This window comes from Lycium ferocissimum, chromosome 10 (genome assembly GCF_029784015.1).
Source record: "Lycium ferocissimum isolate CSIRO_LF1 chromosome 10, AGI_CSIRO_Lferr_CH_V1, whole genome shotgun sequence".
In the NCBI taxonomy this organism is placed as follows: domain Eukaryota; kingdom Viridiplantae; phylum Streptophyta; class Magnoliopsida; order Solanales; family Solanaceae; genus Lycium; species Lycium ferocissimum.
In genome coordinates this window covers 16,566,643-16,579,499 of record NC_081351.1, presented here as the reverse complement: position 1 = coordinate 16,579,499, position 12,857 = coordinate 16,566,643, and the positions used below count along the sequence as shown (strand labels likewise).

General features: G+C 33.3%; 1 long non-coding RNA gene across 1 annotated transcript; it reads right to left on the bottom strand.

Moving 5' to 3' along the window:
• Window positions 1-261: 261 nt before the first annotated feature.
• LOC132032614 (uncharacterized) lies at window positions 262-1,075 on the bottom strand. The gene is made up of 2 exons (XR_009408550.1): window positions 807-1,075; window positions 262-703 (listed from the first exon to the last, which is right to left on the bottom strand). It is a non-coding gene; the product is annotated as an uncharacterized LOC132032614 (long non-coding RNA).
• Window positions 1,076-12,857: the final 11,782 nt, after the last annotated feature.

Below are 12,857 nucleotides of genomic sequence, written 5' to 3'. Positions count from 1 at the left end.
CATAATATTCAGTAACTCAGTGTATAGAAGAGTAATATAAAATGTCAGTCTGAGTTATTTTTCCAATATATTCACTTCCTCCACAAGAGAGTCTACTGAGCAATAACCATTCCACGTTTTAATTACAGCATAAAAATATACCAACTATCTCATCAAGAAAACAACGCAGTAAGTCGTTATTAGATGTAATCAATTTTTAGAACTATGAATCTAACCATGTATTGAGGTGTACCAACTATATTCAATCGTCAGCTTTCGCCAAGCACAATTTTATGTAGAATTGAATGCTATGATTATAACCTTATAATTATCTTGTAATCCTCGACTTCAATACTACCTATTTGTGATCCATCATTAGATCATTAGTCCTCATGTTCTTTTAACATCTTTGAAATTAACCCACTTTTTCTCTAATTCCACTTATTATGGCTCAGGGAGCAATTAAGCTCCTTCATTTTCAAAGTACCATATGAGTTGTAAAGTACTATATTTTCACCAACTGACCAAATCTATAATTTACAAACAAATTGAAGGCACCTAGGAAATAACTGATATAGCTTAATTTAGATTATTACTTCAGTAATCTACCAGAATCTTCTACACGGTCAATGTAAGTGAAGTGGAAGAGGATCTGAGTAGAGAGCTATAGAATTTGATAAAGGGTCATATGTCCATGGGAATAATTTATAATTGTCTTTACATTCTATATTCATAAAATTGATCCTTATGCTCATGCCATGATATTCCATTAATTTGCATCATTAGGCACCAAGTAACCAAAAAAGAAGAATGAAAAAGCTAGCCACCACTTCATGGCAGAGGTCGTTGAGCGCATATATCAGTTTTTCAAGAACCACTTATCTTGAAAGTTTTTTTTTTTTTTTTTTTTGGGATTGGTAAATAGTATGAATTGTTGGTATTCCATAATCTCCTTAGTACAATGCATTATATAGCTTCTCAGATAGCCTATGTTCAAGCTCCCACATTTTAGCTTAAAGACAAGTGGATGTACAGATGAAGTACATATTCTAAATACATGTCACACAAAAAAATTGAATTACCATATAGAGATTGTTAGTGGGTATTCAAGCATCTTCTAGATAGAGAGGAAGAAACTTGATTGGGGTAGAAATCCGGTTGTATAGAGATTTTGGGATCTTAGGGCATCGATAAATACGTCACACCTAGAACACAATTAAAAGATAGTATTGGATGACAGACTTGTGGCATATGACTAATTGGAGAACACATTTTCCTTCTGATACCTGAAAGAACAAGAAGAGTTTTGCAGCCATCACTTTGTCCAAACAGTATATACATCCGTTGAAACGCACTCATGCATATCTCGAAGCTCCGAATCTTAAACTCGTTGTGATAACTTTAAAGAAGATTAGAATTTTACCGGATGGGTTTGTGCTCAGAAATTTAAAAACTTGTAACACGTCACCCCTAAATCCTATGATCCCATTCTACCCTCCTCACTCACCCCATTACATCAAAACTACCAACGTACTTGAACTAAGAGAGTGAATTCTCCGATATATAATAGTTTTAGATGGAAAATAGTTTTAGATGGACAAACTAATTTTAATGAATGTCCCGAAATGGAGGCTTTAGTTGATAAATCTAACATTTCAACTTCAATCACTGGGGTGTGAATATATGTGAATTCTAATTCATTTACATCTGAATAGAAATGAACATAAATAACCCCTATATATAAAAGGGAAAACTCAAATAAAAAGGAAACGAATGGGTAAATGATCAACTAAGTACTAAAGAACTCTCGATATTGCGATAGTTTTTCCCATTAATCACTTATCAAAAATACACCAAACCCGACAAATCCCCAATACCTTGTGATGGATCCTGATTGCGAATTTTGGGACATTGTGAACTATGAAGCATGATGGAATTTGTCATGATTTTTTGTTTATTGGTTGAAGACAAAAGTTAAACATCCCATGTAGCTATAGCCAAAGCAAACTCAAGCAAACAACGATTTTGAAATGCTTAATTATTAATGCATCTAACACAACAGGACAATTGTAATAGTACTCTCCCACATATCTTTACCCTATTTGCCTTGCACATCAATATAGTATATGTGATTGACAATTCTTAAAAGAAGAAATACCTTTATAGAGGTTAGATTGATGCGAAGATTATATGCAATCAGTTCAAAATCGAAACACCAACAAACTTTGAAGTCTTCACCACTACCAAAATAGACTAACTTTGGGCGTAATACATTTGGCAAATCAAGCGTGTATAGGCAAGTGGTGAAACTCACACGAGAATAACCCATCAAAATTTTCACACAAAAAATATATCTTGAATCTTCCAATACCCACGCATTTAAGAACCCGGTTGAAACGATCAATCTCTGCGAGTCAACCGTCATATAGGTGTTTAGCCTTTACACGATTTGATTTGGTTGTAGAGTTTTTAAGGGAATTTAAAATTATCCTAAAAAAACGCAATTAGAGTCGACTTGGAATTAGAGAGAATTTTGGAAGAAAACCTTATAAAACAAGAACAAATAAATGGAAAGGATGGACGGTATCTTTTGGTTCCCCAAAAGATGGCTCGGATAAGGGAAGAGGAAGGATATCATTTTGCCGTAAATAGCAATCAAATGCCGGAATACCTGCGGTACCCTCAACCCACGAATATTATATAGTTAGCGTGCCCATTATCTGAGAATGTGCCTATGTCATTTTATTGCGTTATTAAACTAATAACTTTGAACAACCTTTTACCTTGTAAATTTGCATCTACGACCACTTTTTGCCTAAGCATGTAATAAGAAAGTGCAAGCAAAAGCATTTAAGTAAACTTTGAAAATGAATCAATAATTAACTCAATCACATAAGATACCTAACATTTGTAATTTTAGAGTTCATTCCCATTGATGTCAGAAGGCATTCCTTAAATATTTCATTCTCAAATTACAACATGAACATCATGCATCCTCATGTAAAGTAGTAATTGTTTCACATCATCTGATGCGCGATAGAAACAACTTTATTTTGTAGGATGACTTCGAATACTTTTAGGGCATACTTTCTGACGAAATGAAATTGAAAAAGAAATTCAATTAACCAAAATTCAACGCTAAATGTAATAATAGATATGGAAAATTTAAATGGGAAGGACACCGAGATTTTAGCAACGGGTTATACTTACACTCTCGATAAAGCACTTGTATATTGATATATAGCTAAAACCTCCGGATGAAATCAAAAAAAAAATATTCTTACATCCACTAGTCATGCGTAGACTTGAGTTTAAGCCCCGGAAGAGAGTGAGCCTTCATTCAAACCCCATGAATAAATGGGTCATATATCAAATTTACATGTAGCTTGCTAGCCTCAAGATTCCTCTAAAATGAGGCACATACTTCATACAATGCCTAATGGTGATATGAAAATGCAATTATCCAATGACAATCTAGATTTATATCGGACACTTCCAATCTCAAGAGTAGATGGAGCGAGATACTCTGCTGCACTTTCTTATAGTACTTAGCTAAAGACAACGGTTACTAATCAAAAGGTTTCAAAGCTACTTGCGAGATCATTGACTATGAAGAAACTTTTGTACCTCATCTCTATGAAATTTGGATGGTGGTAACATTTCGAAGCATTTCGGTTGAAATTTGGGAAGGCCAAAGGTACATACAAAAGCCACTTGATGTGTCACTAAAACCGGTAACAAATTGAAAACTATCACGGCTCGCTGTCGAGAATGATCAAAATATTACTCACACAATCCAACCTCTACAATTGTCCGGAAAAGTTAATAAATATAGAGGGTTGATATGTAGCTCTACTTAAATATCGGAATGAAATGTATTACTTACCACTCGAGACATGCATAATTTATGATGATAAATGAAAATTGCTTAATCGGTATGTAAGCTTGTCTACTTCAATTTGTTTTTCACCATCCCTTGACCCAAATTGAGTCCACCTACGGGTTAGCCATGGTAATTAAGTATTCCATTTGTGCCAATGATACCGAACAAATTCACCTTTGGTTATGCAAAAGTGCAAAAATCTCAAATGCAATACCGATATTAAAGTGGACTTTTTTTTTGTAAGATGCTTCATAAATTGCCATTTCATTGGTTGAAATTATCCGGATGAGAGCTCGATCACTTGCTTGTATCATCTCCACCAAATTCTTTTTCCAAACTACACAATTGTCTAAAAAGAGCCCCCGTAAACAATCAGCCTATGAATTACCGCAAGTTGAATTTACCCTTCTTTCAAGTATATAATTAGATTAAGTACTAACAATTCAAACAAAAGAAATCAAATGCAAGTAGCTAGGGTGAATTCACAAATATAACAACAATGTCCTTGCGTGAATAATTTTCACGTAATTGGCAAAAAAATTGGTGAGAAATAGCCAGGTGAAAGTTCATCATCAAAACAAATTATGATTAGTCTGCAACACAATAGAAGTTCTTGTGAGTTATTTCCTTTGGATCTTTCTTAGATAAAGGATTAAAGATAATGAAGTTCATGATTAATTTAGATATCAACCTATATTTTGGAATACATTTTTTATTAGTTCTCAACTTTATACAGTTATGTGTGCCACCGTAAAAAATAAGTTTGTTAATAGTACACCTAGGCATTGGGAAAGTGCCTTTACATCTATAAATATTTACCATGATGTATAATGAGATGAAGTAAATACGAAATGTAGATAGGATGCGAATGAATGGAGAGAACAACATGAGATCCGTAGGTATGACAAATTTATGAGACTAAGCGAGTTACGCCAATCCACATGAAATGTAGTTAGGAAAACTAAATGAATGGGGAGAAAAAAACATGATATCCATACGGTATGACAACTTATGAGACCAACATCTAGCCTTAGATAATTCAAAGCTTTATCCATTGTTACTTGTTGGGTAGCCCAGAAAATCGTTGGAGCTACGAACCTAAGCATGAAGCAAGAACTCAGACTTCTAGAAATGTGTGTGTTAGAACACTACTATCCAAGTTTGCTCACATTATTCATCGATAGAGACGCTACTCAAAAGTGGCAAGATAGTGGCAAAAGAAAAAAAAACATCCTTTGGTCCAAAAATAGGGATTCATTGATCGACAAACAATACATGACTATCCTCAACTAAATAATATCATTTATTTTATCTTTCACGGGGAGAAAGCAGGTCCCCAGACTACTTAGCTCTAACAAATTCATATAGATAGCTATTTCAGGACATTATTGAAGTTCAATTTATGAAAATTGCAAGGAAATGAGTGTAACTTCAATAAGTAAACCTTGATATTTATCCTGAAAAAATAAGTTAATCCTAAAAAATGAAGACAACTATTCCAACAAAGCTTGAGGTAATCGATGATATTCAAAGAAATTTCCATTGGTCATTATGTATATGAGAGTTACATTTAAAAAAATCAGAGCCCAATTATTGCATCATTGTGAAAGTTACCCAACCATTAGTTTTGCTTGAGCTATGCTAAGCTCTCGTACACCTCAAATTGTCCCACATGGGGGATCACGCGACATTTCTTGTTATGATTTTTAATGACGTAGCTTACAAAACTAAGAGTTCGAGACAGTAGCTTTGGCAACTATTATTTCCTTCATTAAGGCTTTAGGTTCCCATATGGTTTTTCCTCTTCACGCATAAAACTTTAAAAAGGCGCAACAAAAATTACAATACACGATTAATGGACATCTATCTAATGGGAATGTTATTTCTTATCTTTTCCTTCAAGTTATCATATAGATAAACAACCATTAAGTTTCTTTTGGCCAATAGATTTGATGTTATTTACTCTTTAACCAAACTAACCTTTTCTAGATTCGTCATGAAACTTTGCCACCAATCGACACTAATTCCCTTCATAAAAAGAAGCACACCTAGACCTATTGTACTCAAGAGATTTGATGGAAAACATAAACTAGGAATTTGTAATACATCTTACAAACCTCTTTAATCGAGAATTCCGCGTAGATGATGCAAAACTCCAAATCAAAAGATGTATTAACACTAATTTTTTTTTTTTTGAGAAACTGGTACTGTATGTATTACCACTAAAATTACAGACAATTAATTAACATTTTGTTGTTGTTGGTTGTAACTGGGATAAAGCCGGATTACGGTTTTTAGGCGTAATACATGAAGTAAGTCAAGCAGAGGATGGGCAAGGGTAAGTGAAACTCACCTGAGAATAACCGATCAAAATTTTCACACAAAAATTAATCTTGAATCTTCCAAAGCACCACGCATGCAGAACCCAGTTGAAACGATCAATCTCTATAAAGGGAATTTAAAATTATCCTAAAAATCGCACAATCAGTGGAGTCGACTTGGAATTTTGATTTAGAATTTTGGAAGAAAACCTTGTAAAACTAAGAAGAAGAGCAAATAAATGGAAGAGGATGAACAGTGGGCTTCTGGTTTCCCAAAAGATGGTTCTAGAATTGGGTTGAGTATTTTAGTGTAAAATTAGGGAAGACGGAAGATGGATGGTCCGAGAGTCTTTTTTTTTTTTTTAAATACCGATCATTCCAGAATGTTGGAGCGTGATGTAGAATACCGAAAATACCCTGGAGGACCAAAGCCACTTTACTGAATTACCCTTGGTCGTCCAAGGGACTCATGCTTATTAGATAGTTAAATAAATGTTGTTGTTACATGTGGCTTTGTTTTGTCTTTTGCCTAATCTCATATTTTGAATTCAATTCTTTATCTTAAGTAAATTTTTATGTGGGCTTATGTAATTGGTGTATATTGAATTGTAATAACTTTAAGTGAATTTTTTCTTGCTCTTTACTTCATTCGGTTCATATTATATGGTATTTTAGCTTTTATATTTAATTTGCATAATTTTTTAATATATAATTGAGAAGGTATTAATAGTTTTTTTTTTTTGACTAAATGTCCTATCAATTTGATAAGTGAATTTTTACCTAATTAAAAAAATCATGTTAAGTTGGTATTTAACTAAGGCAATTTAGTAATATGCTTCTTACTTTCTAGCACAAGCTAAAAACACCATATAATATGGACATAAAGGATTACTAAATTACTCTTTACATTATTTGTTATCATACATATTATGTAGTAAAATTTAGGAAATTATGGAGCCATATTATCGTTTTCAACCGGAGCATTTATTAGATTTTACTAATTACTCTTGCTCTGATTTAATTTATGTGACACTTTTTATTTCACCAGGGTATTTGACTAAATTATAAAGCTAAATTGAATTAGATCACCTTAATATTTTAAATTAAATTTTGATATTAAAAAGATAAAAGTACGATAAATTGCAATATTAAATTAGAAGAAATAGTTTTAAGCATAAACTATATATGAAGAACTAAATTGATTCTTGACATGCATTTGATGAATTTAATTTTTTCCCCTTAATTTCGTCTAAAACTGAGCTTAAATCAATACATTTAGCTAGCATATACTCTTGTTACATGAAATATTAAAAGTGAAATTAAAATTTAATAATACTAGAAAAAATCTATTTCTATCTATAAATACAAAATTTATATGCTCACAAATTCATAAAAATGTCAATATTTTTCAACTTATGATTTTCATCGAGTTGTATTATTTTACATAATTACATTATGTTACTTTACAGAATGTCGAGTCGCTTGTGTCCCTTTAGTATTTGATGATTTTTCTGCTAAACTTCTTTCCTCATGATAATCAATTTTTTGTTTAAAAATTATCTAATTAGTTGACTAAAGAACATTAATAATAATGAAGGCGTATCAACAATACATATTTAACGTGCCACTGAATTGTTAGCTATACACTAAGAAAATATGTAATAAAATATATTTCTAATTGAAATATGACTACTTTATATCTTGAGTTTGGGTCCGGACTTAGCACGGGCCTCACGTAACTAGTTGTATATATAAAGTCAAATTTATTTATATGTATATATAGTATATGATGAACCCTATTGGTGAAAATTTCAGAAATTTTTGCTGATTGTTCATTTTTGGGATAGATGTTAAGTAAATGCATCTTTTTATTTCTCTTGCAATTTATAGACTTTTTAGACTATGGTCTAAAGATCCATTTTGAGTAGTTCACAATTTTAAAAGAAAATATTAGACCATAGTCTAAACTTTATAAACAAACATTAGACGATAATTTAATCTTTTATTAGTCCCAATGGCTATGTTTGTGTAACAAACCAACCTCCCGTTTTGAGCATTTGTACCATATTTTTTGCTTTGAAGCTTTGGATAGCTTGGTTTTACCTTTTTGGACTTAGCGAGATGGTTCAGGTTCAGACTCAAAGGGTTCGGTAAGGTTTTGGAACACGATCTTATTTTGGAAGGCTTAAAAGCTAAATCAAAGAATCCAACCCTTCATTTTAAGTATTAGTGTGTCGTTGTATGATTTGAGGCTTCACATAGGTCTATAATGTGTTTTTGGACTTGTTGCCATGCTCTAATTTTGACCTGAAGGGCTCAGGGGTGTTTTAGGATCTTTGGAACCAACTTGACAGTAACTGATATATCTGATATTGGTGCCTTCATCATGAAGTGCAGGTGGGGTAGGCACCGCGAACACGAAGCGACGACAGAGGGAAATTCAGTATTCCTTGGTCCATGACCTCAAAGTTGTTTGACCGCGATGGCAAAGGGTGTCAGGAGGTGCTCCGTGAATGTGAGGTGGGTCCCCAACACGAAAAAGGCAATGTAGCCTATAAAAAGCTGAGCTCCAATTTTACAACACGATTAAGACCATTTCTGGGGAGTTAATTAAACTCTCGAATTGAGCAACAAAAAGCTGGAGATTCGGCCTAATATTCTAAGTAACGATTCCTAAACCTAATATGATGATTAGCCTATAATTTCATATGATTTGAACCATAAAATCAATTAGATTTACAGCTTGAATTGGGTAATTTATCCTAATCCTTAAAGAGGTAAATTACTGATTTGATCTAGAATTTGATATCATAATAGGATTTCGATAATTGTTTTGAATATCTTATTTTATGGGTGTAACGTGTTCTTGTATTCGATTTCGAATTTCATACTATTGACCCAAGAAATAGCTGTTCAAGAGTTGACTTTGACCCTGATGCGTTTAAAGTTACGAAAATGGTTCCTCGGAATAATTTGAGCCTGTTATTGATGAATTTAAATAATGGAAGTCATTAGAGCTCGTTTGGGTTGACTTTGACATCTCAAGTAAAGGTTTGACTATCGCATTTCATGCAAGTGAGGCTTTAACTCTTCGTTTGTTTGCTTTTTCTTAAAAACATGATAAATGTGTAGCTTGTATGCATTTAAATCATCTAGTGTATGAGCTAGGCGGGGTAAATTGAAGTATCTAGTTAGACCACAAGGGATGTATTGTGTGACTTTTCACTATTTGATAATTCTCACTGATCTAAGCATACAGTGATAGTTGTTTAGCTGCTTAGCATTCATTATCACTTGATAGAGTATGCACTGCTTGAGCATAATGATGCTATAGGGCTAGTTAATAGGTCTTGATGATGTCACGTCAGATGTGAGTTTGTTAAACTGCAAGAGTCAGATTGACAAGCACCTACACTCCGAGGATGAGCAAGACATGAGGTTGATGCACCGCATGAGACGTAGTTGCTACATAGAGTTTCAGGGTGAGCTGCTGAATAATTCGTAGCACCAGACTATAATTCTATTTTCTTTATTATATCTGTCTTTTTATTCCTAGACATCATATTATTCCATACTTATGTATTTATTTTCAGTCTTAAATGCTTTTGACTAGTTGATAAGTGGTGATTTTACCACTTATTTTAGTCTCTTTGCTTTGTCTTTTGTGTTCTTAATCTATAATATGAGGCTATTCTTGGTGTGTATTGCTATTATTTTAGGTACATTAAGTCATGAAGGGAATTGGGATCAAACCAAGTGAAAACGAGCCAAAAAGGAGCTAAAACGAAGCAAAAGAGAAATCTGGCAGAAATACCCTTCGCGAACGTGAAGGTTGACCGCGTTCATGATGGTCAATGGGTCAGTAAACCTTTGCGAACGCAAAGAGTATTTTGTGGGAAAAACTGGGCAGAAATGTAATTTCACGTCTCTTGTTCCCAATCCACATAAAACTCAACCAAACCTCTTGGAAAATCATCTTTGGCATAAACACACAAGTTTTGGAGGCTAGGGTTTACACCACACTTTGAAGTTGAAGATTTGGTTGAGCACTTTCTTGAACCTTTACTTCATTTCTTTAATTTCTTGCTTTGTAATGAATATCTAAGTGTGTAGTATTTCATTTCTATACTTGAACCTTGTTTATGGAAGTATACATTGTTAAAGTTTGGATTGAAACTCTTGTTTTGCTTATGTATTGAATGATTTTTATTTCTAATGAAGTGGGTCTTTGTTTCTTTAATTAATCTTGTTCTTTAATGTTTCTTAAGGGATTAGCTAACCCTAAGACTCGCCCATTTACTTTGATTGAGCTCGGAAGAGGAAATCTAGTTGGGAAAGATTAATTAACAAGAATTTGGTTCATTAAACCCATCTAATAACTTGAGCAAGAAATAGGATAGTTACTTGAGGTTAAATTGATTGTGCCTAATATCACACTCTAAGGCTTGGAAAAGCTTAAAGTGAAATTCATTGATTTGGTTGGAAGACTTTCAATGAGATTTTAGAAATCATTATCTATTAACATAAACCCGCTCTTAGTTGTAAAATCGTGAAATACATTGGATCGTTACTTGAGCGTAATTTCCTTTGTATTTGTACTTGTGGCCATTGATCATTTTACCCGCTTTCTAGTTAGTTTTATCTTTGTTAGTTTTTAAACTAAAAATCAAATATTGAAAAATTGCCTAGGTTTGCTTAGTTGGTGATAATTCCTTACTTGTTTAAATCGCCTTTATATTGTTCCCTGTGGATTCGACCCCGACTCATAGTTGGGTAAATTATATTGCGACGACCGTGTACGCTTTCTCTTTGAGGAGTAGATTTAGACGTTATCACTAGTATTACCAGATTTTGGGTTGTACTTATGATTCCCGAACTTCTCGCTATAGAGACGGCTATATAACTCATAATTGCTTCTTATGCTTTACTTCTTGCTTCTAATTAGTGGAACTAGAATAAAGACTGAATTGGTTCACCAATCGGGTTGGGGTGTAGGTGTCATCACGGCTTAGGAGAATCGAAGTGTATGCTTAAATTTTCATTTTAATTTATATCATCATGTCTCTGCTTAGATTTCTATTTAGAGTCCATTTGAATTTCGGGTGGGCATAGATATTGAAAAATCGAAAATCGGACCAAACCGAATTAATTAGATTTTTCGGTTTCGGTGTTAAAAATTTTAAAATTTTAGTATTCGATTTTCGTGTTCCAGTACTTCAGTTAACCGAAGAATCGAATGTTAAAACATAACTGTTATAATGCTTAAGTTGAATGAAAATGCAGTACCTAATGGACTCTTTATAGTAAAACTCACCTCCTATTTTCCATCTTTACATTTTTAATTTCCTTTTACTTTTAATCTTTTACCCTTGTTTTGTCACCGTGTACAATATTTCCCGAGTTATTTTTATGGATATTTGATTTAGGGAATTTTAGGTGATCTACTACTCTACTCCTCTCAAAAGGGATGGGAGTGCAAGGCACATTTATTTTTAGAATATGAATTCTAATAATAATTTTTCCATTTAAATTAAATCTCATAGTTCTTTAAAAATTTAAACTTCACGAAAAACTATGTTACTCCTCAAATAGTAGTTAAATCATTGTTTCTGATATATTATATATTAATATTCACAAGAAGAACTAATAATATCAGAATAATTTTCATCAATTAATCGTCAAAGTGAAGTATCTGAGCCCACTGTGTATTTCTGTATTGCGCATTTGATTTGCACATATGCACATTTTTCAATTGCTATGATAGAGAGTATGTAAAGATGAATAACACATATATGTGTCACGACCCAAATAGCCATGGGTGGCACCTACACTAATTCACCTAGTGGGCGAACCAATCCCCTTAACCAATCATTCAACGATTATCAATTACTTAGCCACTGTAGACATATCAAGAATATAGCAAAAGTAAAGATCATCCAAAACGTCTAGTCATGCCATAAACAATGAATGAATGCAAAAGTCTAACTATTACAACCCCAAAATCCGAAAGTCATCATACAAGGACTCTAAAACATAATTGTCTAAGAATGAACAACTATCTAAAATAAACATAAATGTCTGAAATGAAATAGACATCCAAAATGAGAAAGATCTTCAGGCAGCCTGGCATGGATAGGAGCTCACCCTCAAATCTGCCAAAAACTGGCCTCACACTAAATATGAGGTATGGTAGACATCTCTGGATCACAATCTGCACTAAAAGAATGCAGCAAGGTAGTATCAGTACAAACACTATGTACCGGTAGATATCATAGGCCGACTAAGATTTGTATCATGCATAAAATCATAAAATCAATAAAATAGACAAATAGGCACAACAACACATAACCACAAGAACTTATCAATGAGAATCATTTCATCACCGAATAATGTAAGCCCACACAACAATAATCAATAAAATGTAACTCAACCCATATCATTGTCAACACAACCGTAACTCACGAATTATCTCAACTCTGTCACATATCTGTACACACATGCTAAATGGTAATGTTTTCATATATAGCCATGACCTGTAGGGGTCCCATGGTGTCTATCTACCACTCGCTCCGGAACTGACCTCGGATCACGAGCCCATAACTCGGCCACATTCTCACCTCCGGTCAAATGTGCCTTTTCATATTTATATTGTCTTTCTCATCACAGTGTATTTC